The 6,658-nt window shown below is 36.8% G+C and overlaps 1 long non-coding RNA gene across 1 annotated transcript; it reads left to right on the top strand.

The window, feature by feature from the left end:
• Positions 1–4,294: 4,294 nt before the first annotated feature.
• LOC109581081 (uncharacterized) lies at positions 4,295–5,468 on the top strand. Its single transcript, XR_002184501.1, has 2 exons — positions 4,295–4,375; positions 5,295–5,468. It is a non-coding gene; the product is annotated as an uncharacterized LOC109581081 (long non-coding RNA).
• Positions 5,469–6,658: the final 1,190 nt, after the last annotated feature.

Raw genomic sequence — 6,658 nt, 5'->3', positions numbered from 1 at the left:
GCATTCTTTTTTCCTAAATCAAGAAATTACATTCTGTTATGATTCTGTGGTTAGGTTAATTATATTCATGCTAATCACGTGCGCATAAATTAAAATGGCGTCAAACCACAAACCCACGCGGTGGCTACAGCTGGATTTTGTCTTCCATTGTGTTCTCTGTCCTCGCTTCTTTTTGAAACTACCTTTGTGGTCCTTGACCCAAGCCCAGAGGAGTGATGTAAAAGGCAACTTGAGCTGTTCTCTAGTTTAAGAGATTATCCGGTGTATAGAAGAAAGATGAAAGAAGAAGAAAAAGTCTGAATTTTGTAGAAATTTGAATTTGGGCCTGTTTTGCAGAAATGCTCCCGCTACATTACAGTTCACTTTAAAGGTACCAGGAGAATCGCTCAGTGAAGGAGAGCTCATCTAAGCCATTTATAAGGCTGTACAACGTAAGATAAGAGATATAAGTGTTTGAAAATCATAAAAACGGACGCCATCTTGAAAAATCAACCTCAATCCTACATATAGGCTACCGCCTATATAATAGCTTCTGATAGCAAAGCAGGAGGTTAATTAAGTGGTGAATAATTAACCAATTTGACCACACCCTTCATGATTATTAATGAGCCCGGGTGGTCTTGGATTTCTAGATCTGCCTATGTGGTCGATTGCTAAGTCCAAATAATTAAATGTCTTAAAATACAGAAAACTTCAACAGCTTGAAACTGTAGACTGAAAGTTTTGAATATACCAACATCATATATTAATACAAAGGAAATTAATTACATTATTTGATGGAATTATGCAAAATAATATATAAATAATGTAGTAAGAGTTATTTAAGAGCAAATACACCTTGGTGACGGAGGCAGTTACCGGACAGAAATAATAATTGCACAGTAACAGCAAATACAAGGGGGAAATGGAAGACTGAAGACTTGAAAAAGGTTATAGAGACAGTTTGTGATGAAAATTCTCTGGTACTGCTAGAGAAAATACTCAACACCAAAGAGCTCTACCAATACTTGTATGACCACTCCAGCTTCAAAATTAAGCAAGTTTCAGCAAGGCTTGGTCCAACATTTATACAAGAAAAGAATGAATTAGTAGAGTGGATTATCAAAATAATTAAAGTAAGGTATCGGATAGCCTCGCTGCCTTGGACAAAAGGCCCAACAGTTTCCAACAATATTCCTGAAAAAAAGAATGGTGGCATGTGTTTTAAGGAGAAACCCAGAGATAAGCCTATGGACCCTCAACCACTTCAAAGCTTGTAGAGGAATGAAGAAAGATCATGATTTTATTTGTTGGATGTGCACAACCTGGTCTTTGTGGACTAAAATAGACACACCCCATTTTAAACAGTACAGTTGCATTTACACACTTATCTAGTCTTTTAAAATCCTTAAATTTCCTCCTTATTATCATTGCTGTTTAGTTTATTACTCAGTTACCTAAGAAAAGTCATTGGATCCACTACAAGGTCAATTTCTGTCACTGTCCGAAGACTGCCTCACCTGTCCGCTAACTAACTCCACCACCCAGTAGCCTTTAAAAATTTCCTAAAATCCCCAGGACAAGAATTTCTGAAAGTCCTTCATGGATAGAATCTGGTAGACCCACTGCTTTCCAAAGGACACCTCACATTCCAGTAGTCACGTCTTGCATAGCCAGACCCATCCCCCTAGGGCCCTTTGGTGAATGAGCACTGCCCACTCATTTTTGTTGCCACCAGACCTCTGGTGGCCCAACCGGAACCACTTGTTTTATTTATAGCATGCGTCATTATTCATCATCACTTAAACGAGCATGTGCAGAATATAACCATTGCTCCATCTGACGTAATGATTGCTACAGCACCGAGCATGAGCACGGGTATAAAAGGGGGGTGGGCTGGCCAGTCAATTAAAAATGGCGGGTGGCTTTAGAATGTAATTAAAAATGGGCAGTGAAGAATCACAGAATGCAAGCACTACAGGCATCCACAACATCTAAAAAAGACTCTTAGAAGAGTACAGACAGTTTTACTAACTCCCTATACCAGCAGATGACTCAAAAGAGTCATGCATCATGCAGCTTTAACTAAAACTATAAAATTAAATATGGCTGTCAACAGACCAAAGCTATCTAGCTTGTTCTTAGATATCAAGGATTGAAAATCTTCTAAATGATGACTAAAGGCATCTTTCTCTTCGGCAGACTCAAACTCGATGTTAAAAGTCATCCTGAATGAGTCCTTGATTGTCCTAAAGCTCGGCCTGTTTCACTATGACTTGCTATAAACAACTTAACCGTGATGATTTAGTCAGAAGATAAGAACAAGAAACATGTGGAAATAAGAGGCCAGACAATTGTAGCCTCTTCCTTTTACTGTTACTATGTAAATCAACTTATGTTATCAAGATCTTTATCATGTGTAATCGCCATTTTGAATATTTGCTTCCATTTTTGGGCAGACCACCCCCCTTTTATACTGCGCATGCTCGTTTAAATAAGAAGTAGAAACCATGCAAGAGCTGCTTGAGACCATAGATACTATATACCCCTGGATATGAAACACGGCCCGACCGGATGTTCTGAGGCTTGTTTCACCAGAAATACGTCATATTACGTTTTTTCATTTAGAATAAAAATAAAACAATCATAAAAAGTATTATTATTGCTAATAAAAGTGTGATTTTATGTACAATAATACAATAAAACTTGACATTAATCATGCATTATAATTGCTGAAACTTTCCTTTTCTTTTAGTATATGCAGTCTACCAATGCATGACTTTCCCATCTCTTGTCACCTAAAAATGATGATTTTGACAACACGATTGCACCAAAACTAAAAATACACTCCTTTTGAGAATAGGCCCACTACAACTACCTATTCTCAAGCTACAAAACCATATAGAAAAAGTTCCAATTAAGTCAAGTATTACAAAGAAAAATTGGCTAGAAAGGTGGGGCTTGAAAAACCAAGATTTAGAAAATAACAGCTCTTTTACTTAACACAAACTCTAAATAATAGCCCCACTACAACTAGTAAACAATAACCTATCAGTACAATAAAAAATGTTGGCCTAATTCAACAGAGTTAAGCTAAAAAGTGGCTTGAGTGAAATGTACATAACAAGTAGGCTATGACATCCACTGTAGAACTAAAATATGCACTCAAACTATCGTTTATGAGCATTATTTCAATATATAAAGGCTTTGCAAAGTCCTCTGAGGGATCATTCAGCTACTTTAACAAACAAATAGGCTACTGTGATTGTTTTACTTACCCTAGCAGCCATGAATGCTGCAAAACATGGGTGAGGATAGCCGGATGTGACGTTTATGACGTTTCCTTATGGGATTTTATGTGTGCATAGAGGGGTTTCGTATCCAGGGGTATATAGTATCTATGTTGAGACTGCGGAGAAGTGCTATCGCTAAAGATGTGAAGAAAGGTGCAGGTAAAAAGAAAAGGAAACTCATCGTTGGGAAGAAGTCTGAGCATGTCTTTAGCATCTTTGATAGCCTATCCTTAGTTTGTTATAATAGAAAGTTCTCTGATGCACCATAGGCGTAGCCAGCCTAAGAAGAGAGGTGAGGCAAAGATGAAAGGAAAGAAAATGGCATGCGAAGCGTGCCGCATTTTTGACCACACCCCTTTTATTGCCGACATGCATTGACATTTACACATATTTTCACGCACAGTACAAGATGATAATCTCGTACTTACAAAATATCATATTCATATGATGATCCTGGTTCAGTTGCCTAGTAGGCCATTTTGGGTTTGAGGGAAACAATGAAAGCACTGAAGCTTGTCTATTGCTTGCCATCTTACGTGCCTCAACGTGGTTAACTGATTAGTGATTATAAAAACTAATTAGACTATCATGAGATCATCATGCATAACAACAATCAATGACATCATCATTTCAAGATGGTTGACTTCCTCTGCCTATACTGCTGTAGAAGAATCAAAGGAGTGCGTCTGACTGCCTCAACTTGCATGAGGCTTGATTGGTAAGTAACATTTGAGCTCACAGAGTCAGGTGAGGTATTGCCCCTCCATGCCTCACCCTGCCTATGCCTATGTGATGCACAGCCAGTGAATCACGACGAGCGGCTTTGGGTCTGTCACTGGTGCATAGGAACTGTAATAGATTTACCAGTACTTTTACAAATAGTTACTGATCTGAAGAATAACATCCTTTGCTTTGTAAAGAATAGTGGGCTATTACCAGAAGCTCAAGCAGAAGCTGCATCACTAATTCCACCTGCTGAATCTGATGCTGTTGCCGCTTCAAGTGAGAATGAAGAATCCAGTCCAACAACACCCCCAGCAAATACTAAAGACAGCTCAGTTTTAGGCAAGAGAAAGAGATCAGATGGTTCTGTTGGAGTTGCTGTAAGCCACCATTTGTTAATACTGTAGTTTATATTCATGATGCATCTCATGTCCAGCAATTGCAATGGAACTTCCGGTCGCATTAATTTAATGATATTCATTGGAATTACCATAGCAACGGCTGCTCAGCAATGGTGGATTGGTAGGAAGCTTCACTACAAAGCCTGCTAACGTCTTTCTGGTTCATGGATGGGACTTCACTAGATACTTGGAGCTTCTTGAATGCTACTTAATGCAATTGGTTATAGTAGTTTTTCATATTCTATTGTTAAAGTGGCAGGCGTGGCGCAAGAAGACTCATCCACTAGCAAACGGCCTTCTTGTTATTACTTTGAAAGGATCTAGAGACATGATTTGCTTGTGTAGCTATTAAGCACTCTTAGTTTTACTTTATTATTCCCATGAGAAGAGAAAAGCACTTGTTCACTCTTGTTGCTACACCCGTTATCACTGAGATGACTAAAATTATTTCACCTTTAGAAGACAAAAGTTCCGAACAAAGTTTTGAATTTCTTTATCTTTTTTGCATGATTGGGCAGTAAAAATGTACTTTCACAAAATAAGTGCGCAATTTGTCAAAAATTGTTTGAAATTTAGATATAACCATTCAAAAAGTAAAAAATTTATTATACATACATAAAGGAATGACCAAATGGCGGCACTGACTGCCTCATCTTTAATCTGTAAATGTTCCACACAAAGTTACTCCAAGTGCTGTCATATTTAGCAGGAACACAGGTATACTTATGGAGAACAGCTACTGAAGTGCGCAAATTGATGAGACTTATTCTGAAGAAAGATATAGCCTAGTAAATGGAAATGTCCATTCTTGCCCTGTATAAAGTCAACCAGTAGTATACGGAGATAATTGCTCAGTATACTAATCCGTGTCCACTCATTGCTGGACATGTTATCATAGGTGGACATTGATTTTCCATCAAGCAAAAAAAGGATTCAGGTCAAATCACCATGGTCAAGTTTGAATGTGAGAAGGATACTCAACAAAAGTTATAATTCTCTGTCATCATCAATTGCTACATCAGATCGGACACAAAATAAAACTATAGACCCTATAGGGCGCTAACTTCTAGAAGCAATTATAGATACCGTATATGAGACACGTTTCGTAATCTTCCGTATCCTATCCGCATTCTTTAATGAAAAAATTTTGAAATTCTCCTGCTGGATGGCAAAACCAGGCAAAACCAATGAATGGATAGGAGGCCAATAGCAGCCTTTGTGGACAAGTGGCGTCAAGTGCAATGAAGCTTTTTCTCAGGAGACATTCTGGGCTCTATTCTTCACTGTTACTGGCATTTATTGCCACTCAAACAAGCTCTGGAAGCCACAAAGGCCTCTTGTTTCTTGTTTCCCCATGTAGCTACACGGTATCTTGCCGTCCAAATCATGAGTGTGGGTGGATACCGTAATGCAATAATTACTTGCAGAACTTAGCCCTGTAGGGTCTATAGCTTCACTTACACTAGTTATTGGAAAGGAAATGAAAGATATTTGTTCCCTGGATCAAGCTTCAATTTTAATGGATGACGTAGAAGCCTTAAGGCATTTCAGCTGGGAGAGTATTTGGCTAGAGTTGAAGAGATATGTACCAATAATAGTCAAAGTTTTAGTTGGTATTGTATTAGTGTTGTTCTAGTACAGAAATTTATTTTAGTTCTAGTTCTAGTTTTTTGACTAAAATTACAGTTATTTTAGTTCTAGTTCTAGTTTTTGATTGAAAAGGCAGTTATTTTAGTTCTAGTTCTAGTTTTTTGACTAAAATTAAAGTTATTGTAGTTCTAGTTCTAGTTTTTTGACTAAAATTACAGTTATTTTGTTCTAGTTCTTGTTTTTTGACTAAAATTAAATTTATTGTAGTTCTAGTTCTAGTTTTTTGACTAAAATTACAGTTATTTTAGTTCTAGTTCTATTTTTTGACTAAAATACAGTTATTTTAGTTCTAGTTGTAGTATTGAACTAAAATTTGCCTTATTTAAGTTCTAGTCACACTCAATATAGCAGTAAATTTATTTTCGTAGTAGTTCTTAAATAAAATCTTTTAATATTGTGTAATTGTTGCTATATGGTTATGTTTAAGATGTAAATGTATACTTTTAATGCTATGTACATGAATAATAATCAAACTAATTATAGCAATTTAAATGTTACAGGTACGTAAATAATTGTCAATGGCACATGTACATAAATTAATGTCACAAGTAATACTGTTTTTCCGAAGTTAAGGTTTCTCTTTCTAAATTGTGATCAATTAAACGATTTCGT

This window comes from Amphimedon queenslandica, unplaced genomic scaffold (assembly GCF_000090795.2).
Source record: "Amphimedon queenslandica unplaced genomic scaffold, v1.1 AMPQUscaffold_13522, whole genome shotgun sequence".
Taxonomy (NCBI): Eukaryota; Metazoa; Porifera; class Demospongiae; order Haplosclerida; family Niphatidae; genus Amphimedon; species Amphimedon queenslandica.
Note: the sequence above shows the minus strand (reverse complement) of the source record. Positions and strands in the feature narration are given on the sequence as shown.